We start from the raw sequence: 19,299 nt of genomic DNA on the forward strand, positions 1-19,299 counted from the left end.
TAAAGGATACGTGACTCAAAAGGCTATCATTTCAAGGAAAGAAAAACTTTATTGAACTGGTCTACAACATTTCACAGGGGACCCTAAGGGAGCATTGGATCTAGCCTGGGGTAGGGGTGGAGTGAACAAGAAAAAAACATTTGGGGCCTTAGGTAACAAAGTATTTGGGGGATTTACACCCTGACCCCCCATTTATGATGGAAAGGTCTGTTACAGAGGATTGGCAATTGATTCAGGAACACTAACCTACTCTAGAGGTTTTCAAAGAAGAGGTCCTCTCCCTTTTTTCCTTCCAGGAAGCGAGGACTCTGCAATCTTTTTCTTGCGCTATTTATCTATATAAAATCTGGCAGTATTTCATTCTATGTTACTTGCAAGGGGAGAAAAAGCAAAGAGAGAAGAAAAAGAAGAGGAAGGGGGAAGATGGAAAAGGAGGAAGGAGGATGAGGGATGAGAAGGAGAAGGAGGAGAAAAAGGAGAAAGGAGAAAGAGGAAGAAACAACTTATTTTAAGGATTTCTATATCAGCGGTAGAAGAATAGTTTAGTTCCGTGAATTTTCTCTCCCCATCTATAATCTTTCACAGCTTTTCTGAACTGAAAAATGTCCACCATGTATTAGTATTGAGAGGCCTGGCGTCATCCGTTATACACTGAGAGGCCTCCACAAGCTTCCTGTGTCTTTGGCCGTCAGTGCCAGAAGATGTAACGTACAAGGCTGAAGAGAAGGCATTTTCTTCTTTCTTTCTCCAAAAGGAGAGCATTTTAGTCATCAGTCGGAATGCCTTTGGCTAACAGGCTGCCCTACCGGTCCAGTCTACTCTGAATTTCTGTGAGAGAATTTTTCCTTAAAACTCCCTCTCAGAAAAAATGTTATTTACTTTTTGAGACAGGTAATGGAATATTAATTGCATGAAAACTAATAAAAATATTTGACATTTAAGAAGTTTAGAACTGCATCATATCTCTTAGGCATTTCAGTCTACTTAAATATCATCTGGCCCGTAATTAGTATACAAGAGCTAATGAATCCAGGTCCATATAAATTTTTGATTTAACTGTCCAATTACTGCTTAGTAGTTCATAAAATTAGTCTTTAAGCACATTTGGGAAGCTTTAGTAACAACCACATATCTATTTAGCTTCCTAACTTATTATACAATACAGTAGGGCCTCATGCTTGAATCCATACTGGGAAAATAGGCCTTACATGAAGTAATTATTTTCTTCATAAGTGAGTAATGTATACATTTCATCTGTTTATACCTATATTAATATCCATAACTTTTAGCTTTATATGCAAAATCATGGGGCTAGACTAGATAACCTCCAGGATCTCTTGAAATTCTATAATTTTATCCTTCTGTAAATCAACCAGCATTTATTATACACCAACTCTATGTCAGATACTATGCCAAAGATTGCAGATACCAGTACAAAGAGTGAGACAACCTCTGTCTTCAAAGATCTTACATTCTAATGAATAATCACTTCATTGGGACAGATCCTTGGACACAGATCATTTAAAAGTATTCATCAGTTTGGAAATCATTTACAATATACTAAGAGAAAAGCAAACCCGGGGGTTCCCTGCTTTTGTGTGCTGACCTTAAAAAGATCCCAGGCTGCCCTGGCCACTGGAAAGTGGGGTCCTCTGTGGAGAAGTTGGGAAAATGAACTTTAGAAATAACCATTTTAGGTCAATCCAGTCAGTAGGTAATAACGAGGCCCGGGGGGAGTCCCCTAATTCACTTTTCCTCTCTTCAGTTTTCAAGTTTAGTTTAACTCATTTCAACCATTATTGATTAAGCAGGTTACTCTATATCAGATACAGAAACAGAAAACAGGGTCTGTCTTCAATTAGCTTCCACTCTTCCTGGTGTGTGTGTGTGTGTGTGTGTGTGTGTGTGTGTGTGTGTGTGTGTGTGTGTGTGTGTGTGTGTGTGTGTGCATCTGGTATCTGGGAAGGGGCAATTTACAGATAAGAGAATTGGGAAGAGAAGAAACCCACTTGGTGTGGATAGGAGGAAAGCAGATAGGAAAGCTGAGGCCCCAAGAGGTTCCAGACCACACCCAGGCTCCTAAGGGCAGCAGAAATCAGACTGATATTCATTGTCATGTCTTCTTTCAAGTACACTATGCTGCTTATTTCCTTAAGCGACTATCGCCTTGGCTACAGCTCAGTGCCAGACTGGCCACAGGTTCCACCAAGGAATGGGGATTTGGAAATGAACTCTGGGTTCAGCCAGAACCCAGTTCAGAATGAACTCTGGGAATATCTGAGCTTCAGCCAGGTTAAGGCCCTGGAACTGGCCATGCAAGGATGACCAAGAGGCCATTCTGCTCTAGCACTGCAGGGCTAAAGGGACTATTACAGGCACGGGAGTGCCAGGAACAAACAAGAAGAAGGGAGAAATCAAGGAACAGTAAGTTGTCTGATCTGACTAAAGAAAACGGTAAACGTAGGACAATATTTAGACCTAAGGGCAAAATTGGGTAGGGGAGCCTTGAAGGCAGGCCAAGATAAGGAATTTGGATTCCTAGCTCTACCAATAAAAGCTCTGACTTTGGTGGATCCTATAAAGCTTGCTGATCACTTCTTAACAACTTTTAGAGGCTCCTAAGAGATAATACCAATAGTATATTGTATCATTTGGCAAATAAAAAAATGAAGCTCTAGGGGTTCAGGGAGGTGACCATCAGTATTGGCTGAGTTCCTAAAGTTGGATTAAAAACCCCACACTCCTGTCTCCTGGGACCAGGAGTTCACTGGTCACTGTTAGCTCTCTACCCACACTGGGAAACTCCTGACACTGTGATAGCTCTCAGGGCTCCCAGCTCTCGTTGTTCAGTAGCTAACAAATTCATTGATTCACTGATAAAGGTCTTGAATGATATGGATGGATCTATACACACACACATATACACACACACACACATACACACTCTCATAAAGGTACCAAGGTAGGTTTGTGTATATTTGTGTGTGAACAAACAGGGGTTGAATCTATAGCCAAGTGAACCAAGTAGCATCGGCTGACTGTAAAGTTTCCATTATGAGCATTTACACTTTGATGATAAGCAAAGGCTACAAACCAGAGTTTGATTTGTGGTCTTGTTGGTTTCTAAGCTTAAGAAAATGATGAAGAAAATATTAATGATGCAAATAAAAATTACAAGTGTGGTGTGAATACACTTGGGGGTGGGAAGCTGGTGGTTAAACATTGACCGGCACACCAACGTATTTATGTAGACACACATATATATGTCCACAAGAGAGAAGGAAAGAATCTGAGGGGGTAAATTGCATGGGGTCTCATGGACAGCAGCTGTCAACACCAACAGTAGATTGAGAGTGGAGAGGAATGACAAGGAAGAAGCCAAATTGGATTTGATCCAACATATTGTCAGAAGAATCATGAAGCACTGAGTGAGGTATTAGAACTGGTTCCTTATTATCACCAGGTCACAAATAATGGATCTCTCCTTAAGCCTTCTGGAAGTTCAAAGTGAATGATGTCACATGAGGCTCCTGTTTGGAGTCTTCTCTGGCCATGGAGTCACATCGGTGCAGATATATGGCCATGGAGTCACATCTGTGCAGATGTTTGGCCATGGAGCTGCATCTGTGCAGGTGTATGGCCATGGAGTCACATCTGTGCAGGTGTATGGCCATGGAGTCACATCTGTGCAGGTGTAGGATTCTTGGCTCCTGTCACACTTTTCCCCCACAGTGACCTGACCATATAACATATTGACATGACAGATCACAGACATAGGCCATAGAAAGGCTATGAGAACTGCATTTGGCTGTCATTTAGAAGGAAAGCTGATGGTGATCCTTTCTTTCCCCTCCCCTGGATTTCTACTCTTCTTTTCTACTAATAGCTGGAAGATTCTTTTTGTAATGCTTTGAACTTAGTGATGGAATGGTGGCCCAGGAACCATGGTCCTAATCTGGCTTTGTGTAAATAAACTGGCTGCACAGCATTGAACAATTACCACACCTGTATAAGCCTCAGTGTGTCTATTTGCAAATGAGCAGGTCAGATTTCTGATGGCATCTCTAAAATGCCATGATCAAGATGTTCAAGCATACAACAATGACTGAAGTAGAACAAAACAAATAAATGTACTTTAACAGGGCACACAATTATTCGTTTAGTCCTGATGGGACCTCAGAGGGCAAAAGTCCCAGAGTCTTACTGGGAAACTTATTCTTAGGTACTGTCCTATCTACAACAGGTTTTTTGAGCTTATTAAAGGCACGTTTTCCTTTGGTTCTTTAAAACATCTCTTTTACTCAGTGTTGTTTGGGGAGTATGGCTGATCATCAGGGAATATAGATGTGTTTCTAAGTCAGTCAGCCTGCAGGTACTTAGTGAGAGTCAGAAATGAAAGAGATGGCTAAAAATAAACCTCTGCTTGTGTTTTGTCCAAATATAATCCTGAGATAAGAGGCATAACACATACAAGTTTATCCGGTGGCCAAGACAGCCACCATGATTTGGACACATAGGCCTCCTTTGGAAAGGTCCATTAAACTAAAAGCAATCATCTCATCGTCAGTATTAGATCTCAGGTCACTGAAATAGAACCCAGTGGCTGGATCAACATCTCCTGCTTTGAAAATAAGTGTTTCAGTTTTGCCTTCAAGTTGATGGAACAGCAGGAGAGAGAAGACAATGACCCACCGGCAGCATCCCTTGTATGTCATTGACATTATCTCGTAATCAGCCTCACGGTAAATATGACTCCAAGTGTCTGTGGTGCCTAATCAGCACAGCCCCATGTCAGCAGAGATTACAGAAAAGGATGAAAGGAAGAAACATTTTTAGAATGCTTAAGGCCAAGGCTATCATTAACACTTTAGGGGCACTTTCTCCCCCAAAGAACAACGTCATCCAGTTTAGTTTTCAAATCTATGGTATTGTTGCTGAATTGTTTCCTTTGTGTCTGATTCCCCATGACCCCATTTTGAGTTTTCTTGGCAGAGGTACATTTTTTCCTCTAGCTTGTTTCACAGATAAGGAAACTGAGGCAAACAGGGTTACTTGACTTGCCACAGGGTTACATAGCTAATAAGTGTCTGAGGGCAGATTTGAACTCATAGGAGGATGTTTCCTCCCAAACAGTAGTAATCACAAGAGAAATGCCAGTAATACTGGCACTTTTTATCAAGTTAAATCTGATCTCAAATTTTTGTTTTGGTGTGTGTGTGTGTGTGTGTGTGTGTGTGTGTGTGTGTGTGTCTCAAACAGAAATCATCTGTAGCAGACTAGGAGCAGTTAAACATGAAGGATATTTTAATGCAATGTTATTCAGTCAAAAAGCACGTCAGAGGATACCTGCTGCCTCTTCCAAGAGCAGCCTCGATAGAACGGGATAGTGGAGATGGGCATCACGTGACAAACTCTGAGGACAAAGTGGGGAGGGGGGGGTCATGAAGCACGGCATTCCTTTTCAGCAAATGTTGAAAGTAAAAAGAACAGGGATGGGATGGAAGGTGTTTGAAAAGGTTGAAATGGGTAGGGCAGGCTATGGCTGGCATCACTCTTTCTAAAGACTGGAACTGACCACAGTACCAAATCCCTGACTCATACTGAGCTTACAATCCACTAATATACAGCTATGTGGCATAGGAGATGGAGCACAGGGCTTGTTGCCAAGAAGACATGAGTTCAAATTCTGCCTCCAACACTTTCTCGCTGTGACTCAAGGCAAGTAATCAAGTCACTAGTACTTTCTTACCCTGTTTTATTATCTGTACAATGGGGATAAAAAGGACATATTCCTCTCTATCTCTCTATCCATCTATCTATATCTATCTTGCTGTGCAAAACTTAAAAGTGTTCAACACATTAGCTATTATTATTATTATTATTATACTCGGCTTATTTTTCCAAACAAATTGCTGTTTAAGTCAATCAATGATCATTTACTAAGCACCTATTATATGGTAGACACTAAATGTGCTAAGCACTAAGATAACTGTACCTTTCCCATCTTGTAAAGATGAAGGTGATTTCTTGAACCCAAGAATAAAACTTTCCATTGATCCCTATTCAGTTTCATTCTCTTGGATTCCATTCATTGCTCCAGTTTTCTGAATCCTGCCCATCAACTACTTTGGACTCCATCAAACCACTCTCTTCTCTCTCCTCCTTTTTCACAAGAATACCATGAGATATGCTATCAAACACTTTGCAAGATTCTGGGCAGATTTTATCCACAGTGTAAGAAAGTGGTAGTTTTCCTCTTAGCTTCTGTTCTCAGACCCTCATCTCCAGATATTCTCCCTTCGAAATCCCATCCAAACCCACAGCTTTCACTATCCTACCTCCTTCTAGATAACTCCCCACTCTTTATCTGCAGTCCTGGTCTTCCTTCTGGTCGCATCTAAAACTCTCCACAGATCTGTTATGCAATGAGTGTCTCATACTCAATATGTCCAGAAGGGAAGCTGTTACCCCATTCTTCCCCCTCTACTCTACATTCTGACATCATTATTTCTGTAATAGTCATGACCTTTCACCCTGGCTCCCATATAGGGAATCTTAATATAATCTTTGTCTTTTCCTTCTCTCTTTTTCTCTCACTCCAAGCATCTAGCGAAGGGTCATGATAGGTTGATTCTATCTCTATGACATCGATCCTTTTGTTTTTCATTGCCACCAGCTTAGTCTAGGCCCCTAGGATTCTAATGAATCCATTTTGTTCTCTAGTTTCTATTTTCTCCCACCTCATCCCAAATAATTTGTACTTCTGCCAAATCATCCTTAGTCAAAGATCTGGTCATGCCCTTCCTAAGCTCAAAATCCTTCAAAGATTCCCTGATATTTATTAAAAGTTCCACTAGCACAGCCAAAAATGTGAGACCTTCTGTGGTGTGGTATCCCGTTATTTAGAGGCATATATCACCTGACTTAGGTTGTTGCACTCATCCTCTTCTCCTCTAATAACTGGTCAAATACAACCAACTACTCAACATGCCCCACATATGTCCTCCTCATTCCTTTTTCCCAGGCTTTGTTTATCCTTTTTATATGAAGCCACCATGTTTCTAGCCATTTCAGACTTTCCAAAGAATCTCTTCCCTGGAAGAATTTCTGTTATATCAGCTGTGCAGAAGTATCCTGGAATGATGGAGAGAAAAGGAAGGGGGTATGTACAGGTTAGGCTGAATGGCCACTGTGCTCCCTTTCAACTCTCAGATTCTGAGCTTCTGTGGGTGTGGCCTGTAAAATCTTGGTCCCTTTGAGTTGAAGTTTTCTCTTCCCACTGACCCAGAGAGATGTTTGTCTCAGCGGGCCACACCATGTTAATGACTCTAACCATGTCTGCTCCACTGTACCTCTTTAGGTGGAATGTGTAAAAGATATCAGAGTTTGTAAAAAAAAAGAAATTGGTTGGTGGGGCAATCGAGTAAAGAGAAGAGTTCCTAAGGAATCTCCTTCAGGATGAAATCTAATAAAGTGCCTGTAGGCAACAGAATCACTTCTTTGAGGTTTGAGAGACTATATTCTCTCAGTGGATTATAAGTCGGTCAAGGTAATACCTGGTTGCTCACTTTTGTCTATGTGTGCACTTCACTAAACATAGGATCTCTGCATATAGTAGGTGTTTAAATATTTGTTCAATTGAATTTCACTGAATAGAAATGAATCTGGAAGTAGCAAGGTTTCACAGTGGTTACTTTGTTGAATTTGGAAAGATCTGAATTCGAATCTTGCCTCAAATACTTTATAGCTATGTGTCCCCATATATTTATATTTTCTCTTGCTCAGTTTCCTCATCTGCAACGTAAAGGTGCCATTCTTCATTTTCTCTGAGGTCACATTCAGTTCAAAATTTATGATTCTTTAAATCATGCCATTTCAAACATGAGTCATTAAATGGAATGTATGATGTCAGACCTTTGATGCCATCTTATTATTATGCATATGAGAGGAACATAATGACAATATTCTATAGACATGAAGATCTCAGGATCTGGATAGGGACATGAGAATTTAAGAGATAAAGTGTCTTAGATGGATGGGTAAGAGAGATGTGAAATCTGGAGGTTACAAGTCACTTTTAATGTCTTGATACATGAAAAAGAATTATTTTAGAAATACAATTTAATTTAAAAGTATGAAAGGACAGACACATGATTATTGGTCTCTACAAGGATTTAATGTATTTTTCTCCTTTTCATTGTTAATAAAATCATGTCCCTCATTGTAAAATGAAAATTAGAAAATTCTGAGAAATTAAATGTAAAGCCATTTAATTACCAGCAAGCACTGAAAATCTCAAAGCCTTACTAAAGAATGGATGCTCTTCCACACTTTCTGATAGCTCCTCTCTTTTAGACCACAATTTCATCACTGAACAATATGCCGTGAATAGAGGAAGTGGCCAGGTTGTAATGGAACTAAGAATTCTCAAGTTGGATAGTATTACGCCGAAGGGAAATGCAACTTTCAGGGTTTCTGACAAGATGGAGTCAGAGGATGAGCATTAGCTAAGTTAAAGTAGGAAACCTAAATGCTCAGGAGCACACACACACACACACACACACACTCCAGAAGAGGCTGACTGACTGAATAAAGAAATGGAAAACACTTATTAAATACTTCCTATGTAGAAGTGTGACTTTCCCTGCCCTCAGAGTGGTTACATTTTAATAGGAAAGGCTGGGAAGGCAAAGAGAAAGAGAGTTGAGCTCTGAGACTATCTTCTGATGTACCTTTTCCAGCATAGATTTGTTTACCTTTCTCAGAACAAAAGGTAGTAAGATGTGGTTGGGGTGGGTAGGAAGGGTACATGAGATGACAGAACAGAAAATGTCTGGGTAAAGAGGACTGACTCATAATGTGCGGAGGCCAGAGACAATTTCCTTACCTCTTCTCAAGCATGGCCTGCAGGCACCTGGTTTGGGTTTGGAGAGCAGAGAAAAACACTGAGCAAACAAAAATTCCTGACACAATTGAGAAATACTACAAGGTAAGAAAATGGCGAAAAATTCTTTTTTAGAAGGGAATAATTCTGCATTAGTTACATCTAGAACACCAGAAAAGACAATGGGACAGCTATGAGAGTTATAGAAAAGTATAATTTTTTAAAAAGTCAGACAATTTAGCAAACTTAGTCTCTTGGTAAATCTCAGAATGAAGCCTTGGCAGCTTAGAATAGAAGCTGACAAACTCATGAGGATGATGGGCACCTTAGGTGGTGGGAGAAGGAGAATGGAGAAGGCCCAATGAAAAATTCAATGAAACAAATTCAATTCAACCTGGGATCTGGGAGAGGTGGTGGTGATCTCTGAAGAGATAATGACATTTATAAAGGGGAGGGATGGGTTTGTGGGGGAAAAATAATGAGTTTTGTTTTGGACATGCTGAGACTGAACTGTCTCTGGGACATCCTTCTTGAAGAATGCAATAGGCAATTGGTGATGAGAAACTCAAGCTCAGGAGAAATAAGTCTAAGAGTCATCTGCATGATGGTAATTAAACCTGTGGGAGCTGAAGGGGTCACTAAGTGAAAGGGTGTAAAGAGAAGAGGAACCAGGATGGACTCCTGGGGGACACCCACAGTTAACAGATGTAATAGATGTTATCATCCAGCAGAAGAGACAGACAAGGAGTCAGAAGAGACAGACAAGGAGTCAGAAATGAAAGATGGAACTGGGAGAAATCAATCCCACACAGATACAGAGTGGAAAGAGTATCATCCAAGGAAAAAAAAGATAATCCTTTCCTGACGAGAGTTTGAGAAGGATAAAAATTGTGAAAAGGTCATGAGATTTGACAATTGAGAGATCATTGGCAATTTTGGAGAAGTAATGAAGTGAGATTCTATCACATCCATATACCACATCTCCCTTGAGATTGATGATCTCAAAGAGACATGAAAAGATTTGTGTCAATTGATGAAGAATGAAATGTGTAGAACCCGGAGAACAAGCAAAAGGACAAGGACCCTGTCAAGGCAACTTTGAAGATTGTTACAACTATGATGAATGCAATGACTCCCTTTGATTCCTGAGGAAATGATGACATAGATTAGCCATCATCAAAAAGAAATGATGGATTTAGGATACAGAATGAGACACACATTTTGGTACACAGCCAACAAGTAATTTGTTCTATGTGAATATGGATATATGTTACACAAATTGTTTTTCTTTTCCTTTTCAATGGAGTGTGGGGTGGGAGGGACAGAAAATAGATTTCAGTTCATTTGACACATGGTGGGGGGTGTTACGAATGTGGAATGTTGCTTTCAGATAAGGACACTGGGTTGATAGTTTCCTTGATTGGTTTTTAGTTATAAGAGACATCCCAGCATGGGAATGATCTGGAAAGTTTGTAATGTAAAAATAAAACATGTCAATATAACTTTAAAAAAGTACTGTTATTTTCCCAGCAATGTTCATAAGCAATGACAAAAGGAATACCTTCAAGTTACGTTTTATCGACACTGATGATGGATGATCCCACATGAAAGACTGACAGTTTTGAGGTGCTTTGGGATCATGGACTGACTGCATATGAGGATTTTTATGTACCTCTTAGGGAGAGCCTACCCTCCTGGTGCCCAGATGCATGGTTCATGTTCCTAGATGGTGGTTGTCCAGTGAGTAATCTAGTTCGAGAGCAAGAACTCTGGAGTTGGATTTTACACAACTCTTTAAATTATTACTGGACCAAAGAAGGCACAGGTACAGAATCCTGGGTGAATGGTCAGCAGGAGAAAGGTGTTGCCCAAAAGATTCTTGTTTTGACCCTCCCAGACACATTTGTACATACTATTGAGAGAGGATACTTGGCCACGACTCCACATTTTTTCAGAACATTTCATCAGCCAGTCCTGATGGAAAAGGGATATAAGACTCTTGCCTAGAAATAATAACAAACACACATCCTTCCCCCAATCTATGCATAAACAATTACATTTGGACCAATGAGAAGCCTCTTTTGTATACAGGAAGCTCCCCTATATCTGTATCCTTCATAGAACAACTCCACGGGTCAGCTTCCTTGGCAGCATCTGTAGTCCCTACCTAACTGTATATCTGACTGGCCAAGATTCCATGTGGGGAAAAAAAGAAAGAAAGAGAAGAAAAGAAAAGGAAGATAAACAAAAATAAAAGGGGCTATGTGGGTGTTCCAGGAGGACCAGAATCTCCTGTGTAGGGTTGCCAAGTCTTTTGGAGGGCTGCTCATCTACCTTTGGTGCCCACCTTTCACTCAACTTTCACCTATGGCTCCAAGAAGCTGTAGTATGTACAGTGGCCACACCCAGGTAAAACTGTCCAGGCAGATGGACTAAACAAGGTTGAGGGTAACCAATAGTCCACAAAACCACTGGTGACTTAGGGGAACGTCTACTCCAAACATGTGAAGACTCCCCCCAACCTCCAATGGAATGGAAGGATAAGAACAGTTTCTACCAATGGCCATGAAATTGGCTGAAGCAGGTGTTGCAGAGATCTTAGAGTTTGGTCAGACATGGAAGATACCAAGGTTATCCAATGCATTCTGGACCATCACTAATCATCTTGACTTTTGTCCTATCACTAAACTTCAATGTCTCTGGGATAGTAAAGCTGATGACTCTGTAGTTCTGGAGATTACCAATGTTATAGTTGGTCTTCTTTACGAAGGAAGGAGAAACAATAATCTGTGCTGGGCAAGGGAAAGAACACTGGAGGAGAGCCTGGCCCCTGGTCAAAGTTCCCCAGGTGTGAGGTCACAGATTATTTGGAGACTTCTTTGAGCAGAAGCTTCTTCATCTATACAACTGTTTCTCTACCTCTGCAGGATGTGTGGAGGATCCAGTGAGGAGCTGCTCAGAGAGGCTCAGCATTTCTACCCATTGAATCATTCCTGTTCGGGGGGGCAAGGTCTCTCTCTCCCCTACCCCAACACAGATTTCACTTCTCCTAGCTCCAGAACTGACTTGGCCTGTATTGGCAGAGCCAGAAGGATGGCCAGGCTTCCTCAGCCAATCCAGACACTTTCAAAGCATACCACTCTAGTTCACCCAATCAGTGGTTTTCAGAAACTTTTTAGTCTTAGTCTCAAGGTTTTGATTGATTGTTGGAGATACAATTGTACTTGGTTAAGGTACAATGGAACAATGTCTTATAATTTACTTTAAATGGAGTGAGCTAATTGATATATTGACTTACTGACCTTCAACCTTTCACTGAATCTGGGGCTGTCCCAAAATCTCATTCTTAGTGACTCCAGAGCTCCACCATTGGCACCTTCTGAGAGCACTTGGGCAAAAAATTAGAAAAGAAAAGGCCATGGGAAGGGGTGGGAGCATCCAAGGGAAAGTATTGAGTAATGCAGGAATCCAAAGAAATGTAACGGCATCTGGCATGACTCCTAAGGACAACAGTGGATCTGTGACTGTACAACAAGGAAAGTCAGAACACATGGGAAGATGGGCAGAATGAAATGAGTCAAAAGATTTGAGTTCCAATCTCACTTCTTCTTGCCACTGGTTGAAACTGAGAGCTATTTCCCCTCTCTTAGTGTCTGATTCCTATTCTGGAAAAGGAGAGAAGTCTATCCAATCTCCACAATTAATCTCTTCTGGCCATGCATCTATGAGGCTAATTATTGACTAGACACTCTCACTGAAATGTTGTTTCAAGCAAGAAGAAAAGAAGTTAGAAAACTTTTCAGAAATTAAAACAAAAGCCTGTATGTTTGCTTCAGGACCACAATGGCAGAGACCACGTTCTGCTCAGTGGTTTACAGGAAAATCAGCCTTTAAGCAGAGAATGGATCTCATGGGAAGAATTTGGTGTTTGTATTGAAAAGGATGGCAGGAAGAGGCAGGCCAAAAGCAAAAGAGGAGTCGTTAAGTAAGTGGGAAGCCAGCAGGGCTGAAAGTGCTGCTCAGGGTCCCAACAGAAGCCTTGGGCTCCTCCCATGAAGGAGCACTTGGCCATTTTTTGTGGTATGGTCCGCTGTGGCAGGTGGGTGAAGGACGCCTACACAGAAGCATGGCATCTGTCTCTCTCTGTACACACACACACACACACACACACACACACACACACACACACACATGATTATTTTGGAAACAAATTACATTAAAATAGAATGAATACTCAAAATATGAAAAACAATACCAGGGATGGCAGGTGAAGAATTCCTGCTCCCAGGGCACTCCTTTGTAAGTCATTGCTGACTCAGCAAGACGGATTGGGGTTTGAGGAGCCTGGCCATGGTGGAGGTGGGGAAGTTGAAAGCTGAGATCAGAGACATGAATCCCCTGCTCCTGAGTAGGAACTCTCCATTGGAATGTCCGCTCAGCTCTGCATCAATATTAGCCACCATGGTCGGTGTTCTCAGTCTATATTATTAGTTGTTTCAGTTGTATCTGACTCTGTGACCCCTTTTTGGAGCTTTCTTGGCACAGATGCTGAAGTGGTTTTTCACCAGTTCATTTTATAGATGTACCGGTAAACTGAGGCAAACAGTTAAGTGACTTGCCCAGGGTTATGCAGCTAGCATCTGTGGCTAGATCTGAATTCAGGGGGATGAGTGTTCTCGACTCCAGACCTGACTCTCTCTTCACTACATGGTGCCTCCTGTTAGCACCAACCTTTTAGGCCTCAACTACCACATTAAAGCCCCTGGCCATCTCACCGAGAGGGGATGTGTATGAACCTCTCTTCTGGTCCTGTACTTTTCTAACCCTTGTCTAGGCAATGACACAGCAGGAGGCCCTCTGGGTCCAGGGTCCAGCTGTGCAGTGTCCTGTCTCTGGGACTTTGTAGCTGTCCCCTATCCCCCATCTGTGAACCAAGAGGGCTGGCATGAGCTCGGAGGTCTCTGCCAGCTCTTTGTCTATGACCCTATAATGTTAATGGGTGTTTCTACGGTGCTTTAAAGCTTGAAGGTGACCTTAGAGCTGCCGTCTTCCTGGGGCCTCACTGATTTCCAGTGAGGTGGGAATTCTAAGCATTAGCATTTATCCTCTTTAGTGGCAGAGGGGAGATTAGAAGCCAGGGCCTCATTGACTCCATATCCAGGGCTCTCTGTACGAGTTTCTCTGGTCTGGCTGTTTCCCCTTTCAAACCCTTCTCATACAGATAGACCTGTGCATCTGAGCTCTCCATGTCTGTGTTCCACCCTCCTCCTAGAGGGTAAACAACACGAGAATCCTGACCGTTTCTCATGAACTCGGTTTATCCCCAATGGCCTGGCTCTGTGTTACGGGGCACAGAGTGGGTACTGAACATCCTGGAGCCCTCTTGACCTCACTATGTCCCCAAATAAAGTCTTTCATGTTCACTATTAGTATGTAGAGCTTTCCCCATCCTACCAGGTGCTCACGCTCACATCTGGGGTGAGTCATCCTGCCTCCTCACTCTCTCATTCACTCCCCATAGCTCATCTATCCACTGCCAATCCTGTCATTTCTAACTTCATGTCTATCCCATTAGGTCTCACCATTCTCTTCTCTTACACAGCACTGGCTATTGTCACCTCATACACCGGGACCATGGCACCTTCCTTCTTGATCTCACTGCCTCAAGTCTCCCCCAGCTCAAGCCCACCCTCTACTCACCTATTAGACTGATCATCCTTAATCCCAAATCTGACCCTACCACCCATCCGCCTTAACAATGTAAGAGGCTCCCTAGTCCTCCCAGGATCAGATACGACATCTTCTGCGGCTTCTGCCTCTGGAATCTTCTTACTTCTGATTCCCATTCTCCCTCTCCCCTCACTCCCTGTGATCCAGACACTGGCCTCCTTGCTGGTCCCCACAGGAGACCCTCCACCTGCCAACTGTCCCATAGGCCCCGAGCACTCTCTCCTCTCATCTCTGCCTCCTGGGTTCTTGACTTCCTTCACATCCATCCACAATCCCACCTTCTATGGGCTTCCCCCACTTCATTCTAGGATCTCCTGTCTGCTGACTCACTCATTCTTCCTGCTGAGAGCAGTTTGTATATCCCCCATTGGGGGCCTTTCTTTGCCTGCCCCCTGCTCAACACATGGCCTGGTACACAGTAAACACTTATTCAATGCTTGTTAATTGTGTAAGAAACAGTGGCTGAATTGAATTAGAGGAATCTCCTTTTAATTCCCATTTTCCTCTTCCTGATATAACAGGCCTTTCTGCCCCTGGGAAGCATCTTTATCCCACAAAATTACTGAACGTTAACTGCACCTCTGCTTCAACCTGAAGGCCTGACATTTGCTTCCATTTGTTGTACCACTGCAATTTTTATGTGTATTATTTTTTCAAATCTTAACTAGGGGGCTCTGACCGAGGTCCCATTTAATGAAGAGCAAAGTGAACTCCTAAAAGCCCTGAAAAATTTCTCACTGCAGCTGATCATCAATTAAGACAATTGCACTTACTTTCCTTAATGAACTTAGCTAAATTGTTAGTTCGTATTTTTTCTTTCTTTTTTGCTTATTTTCAGGCTTTCACAGAAAATAACTGCAAACTCAGCAAATTATACATGCACACACATGTATGTGTTTCAAAAGAGGAGATGGTGTAGATAGATATAGATAGACAAATAGGTATAGATAGATATATTTATATGGGGGTACCATCACTTCTTTTGTGTTTTTGCATACACACACGAATGCAGATATATACACATATATCTATATATGTATATATGCACATATATTTGTGTGTGTCTTTATATATGTATATGTGAATATACATCTGTAAAAATATATACATATATACCTGTATGTGTGTATACATGTTTACAGACAGACATTTACACACACATACACACATTCTCTCTAGAGTTAGGACTGTCTGTTGTTTTCCCTTTCTTTCCATTTTGAAGTTATTATTTAGAAGTAGAACCATATCAAACATTCTTAGTATCATGATCAGCAAAGAGCAGGCTTCTGACTGTCCACGATGGGACAACCAGGGATGCTCTGTATGTTCTAGACAGAGAGACAATGCCAACTTTGTAGGATTCCTGAAGTGTGTGTTCAGATCTGGAGGGGGCCCTCTCAAGTCAGGGGAGAAAAATGAGACCCAGGAGATCAATGGTTCAAAGCCAGGCTCCGCAATGCCCAGATCAGGATGCTTTCTCCTGCCCCGCTCAGTCTCCAAGCCAGGACGCTGGACCCAGGAAGCCAAGAGACAAGAGGTCTGGCCTTCTACATCTCACACTATTAACTATTTGATGTGGGCAAGCCCAGCTGATCTCTCTGGCCCCCTGTTTACACATCTCTCAATGGGGCTTCTAACTCCTGGAATCTCTTCCTCTGGGACTGAGGTCACACTCAGAGAAGATGCCACACGTCAAGTGCTTTGCACAAATGTTTAAATCCTATGTAACTTGACAATAAGTGGGATGACAATTCGTCCTTTATTACCACTGCCAAAATAAACGTGGTACCTTACCCTCTAATTTTAGTAATATTTCGATAATTCAAGGGAATCAAAATTTGTACAGATTTATCTCCTCCTTTTTTTCTCCTGGCATTGGGAAAAAACAAACAAACAGAACCAGGCAGAACGACCGTGGTCCCAGGAGATGAGGGTCCCGCTGCTCCACTGGAGGGGCCTGTGTCTACACAAGCTCCCCACAAAATGTAAAAAGATGCTAAACAAAATCTTTTAAGTTTCTCATTAGAGATTATTCACTTACCCAATGTGATGATTGCGTGTGGGGGCTTTATTTAACAGCGTTATTACTTTGATTGCATAACTCCTAAATATGTTTTCAGCTAAGGTAATTGTGTAATTTGCATCTTGAAAGGGCAGCTCTGAGAAAGCAGAGGATTGTCTTCAAGGTAATTTCTAATGAAGATTAATAATGATAATAATAAAGATATAACTCACAATTATTCTCAAGGATTAACTTTGTCCGGTTTTCATGTCAACCCCCTGCTTGGCCTGCCACCTTCTGACACTCCCCTAAGACGCAATCCCCTTCCTCCTGCTGGGATCTGACTTCTATAAAATGAAACTCTGTGAATACCATGTAAGAAACAACTCTACTGAGCCTCTGAGAATTTTGAGGAAGTTGTTTTCAAGAGAGGTCTTATTGCTGGCCTCTGAGCAAAGGATTCTGGGTTGGGGGAGCAGGTCATGGGGAGTGTAGTGAAAAGATAAAGGAAAACAAAACCAATGAGAAAAAGACGGTGGGCACAAGAACTACTTGGCCCTGTCTGCATTCCCAGCCTGTAGAGTAGGGAGCACAGTGCCGAAATACGATAGGTTTTTACAGATGTCTGGCGAAACCCAAGAATTGCTCTATCTCCCAGAATACTTATATACATGAAAATATATTGCCAGGGCATTGATCCCACCTGTCAGTGTAAGCAAACCTTCATCGATTTTTCTTTTCAGTTTTTAGCAAGTAGAATAATGTATGTATAGAGCGTTGCCAACCCTGAAGTGTCATATAAATGTCAGCTATTAATATGGCCTCCTCTGTGCTGGAATCTACATTAGGCACCAGTGAGCCAAAGAAAACAGGAAGCATCCCCTCACCTTAAGGAGCCAACCTTCTGTACAGGGAATAGGCGGCCAGGGCAGATCAGGAGATGTGCAAAGTAAATACAGATTGGTCAGAGTTGAGGACCGGGCATTAAAACTTGGAGCTTCCTGTAGTATGACAAAGTCATCTTCATAACTGATGAGAAAAATAATGCTGAGATGAATATATCTGTGCCATTGGAGAGCATCCATTAGTGATACCAGATCACAAGACGTATTACAGAGTGGAAACCATCAAAATAATCTGGTACCGGTTAAGAAACAGAGGAGCAGAGCAGTGGAATAGCTTAGGTACACAATACTCAGTCACAGGAATCTCATATTTGATAAACCCAAAGATATAAGTTTTGGGGGGAAGACATCAACATTTGAGAAAAATTGCTTTGAAAACTGGAATGCAATTTGGCAGAAACTAGGCATAGACCCACATCTCACACCATTTATCAAGATAATGATTTAGACAGAAAGGGTTATATCATACATAAATTAGGGAAGTACGGGAGAATGTACCTGTCAGATCTATGGATAAGTGAAGAGTTGATGACCAGACAAAATATAGAGAGGATCCTAGGAAGTAAAATGGATATTTTCGATTACATGGAATTTTAAAAGTTTCACACAAACAAAACCGATGCCACCAAAATTAGAAGGAAAGCAATAAACTGAGGGGGATGGGTTACAGCAAGTTTTTCTGATAAAGTCCCCATTTCTCAAATACATGGGGAACAGAGTCAAATTTGCAAAAAAAATAAAAGTTATTCCTCAATGGATAAATCATTAGGGGATATGGATAGGCAGTTTACAGAAGAAAAAATTAAAACTATCACTAGTCCCACAACAGAAACAAAACATATGTTCTGAATCACTAATTACTAAAGAAATGAAAGTGAAAACAACTCTGGTGTACCATTTCACATTTATTAGATTGACTAATATGACAGAATAGGAAAAAGACAAAAACTGCAGGGGATATGGAAAAATTGGGACACTAATGCACTGTTGGGAGTGTTGTCAACCAGCCCAACCATTCTGGAGAATAATATGGAACAATGTCCAAAGGGCTATAAAACTGCACACACTTTGACCAGGAAATGCCACTACTAGTTCTGTGTTACAAAGAGAAAACAGGGAAAAGGAACTCTATGTATAAAGACATATTTATAACAGCTTTCTTTGTGGTATCAAAGAATTGAAAATTGGAGTGGATGTCCAACAATTGGGGCATTGATTAACAACTTGTGGTATATGACTGCGATGCAATATTATTACATAATAAGAAATGCCAAAGGGGATGGTTTCAGGAAAGCCTGGGAAGACTTATATAAACCAATGCAAAGCGAAGTAAGCAGAACCAGAAGAACAGGGTGTATAATAACAGCAATCTTGTCCAATGACAAAGCATGTAAAGCTTAACTACTTTGATCAATTATAATGATCCAAGACAATTCCAAAGAACCCACGATGAAAAATTCTATCCATCTCCAGGGAGATAACCGATGAACTTCCAGTGCAGATTGAAACATAATTTTTCACTTTAATTTTTCTTGCATTTTTTTTGCAATGTAGCCAATATGGAGAATATGTTTTGCATGACTTCATATGTATAATTGATATTATATTACTTAACTTCTCAATGGCGGGGTTAGAAAGGAGGAAGAATTTTTTTAAAAAAATGAATGTTAAAAATAAGTAAATTTTAAATTTTAAAAAGAAAAGTGGCCATATGCCATGGATCCTCTAATGGGAAAAATCAAGGCAAAAGGACTTTGAACAGTCTGGCCCCCCTGGAA

General features: G+C 41.3%; 1 protein-coding gene across 7 annotated transcripts in view; it reads right to left on the bottom strand.

Annotated features, from left to right (window-relative positions):
- The window catches only part of DGKB (diacylglycerol kinase beta), a 686,362-nt gene that overhangs the window by 225,351 nt on the left and 441,712 nt on the right, over positions 1-19,299 (bottom strand). The gene's annotated exons all lie outside the window — the stretch shown is intronic.

The sequence above is a fragment of the Notamacropus eugenii genome, chromosome 3 (assembly GCF_028372415.1).
Source record: "Notamacropus eugenii isolate mMacEug1 chromosome 3, mMacEug1.pri_v2, whole genome shotgun sequence".
Lineage (NCBI taxonomy): Eukaryota > Metazoa > Chordata > Mammalia > Diprotodontia > Macropodidae > Notamacropus > Notamacropus eugenii.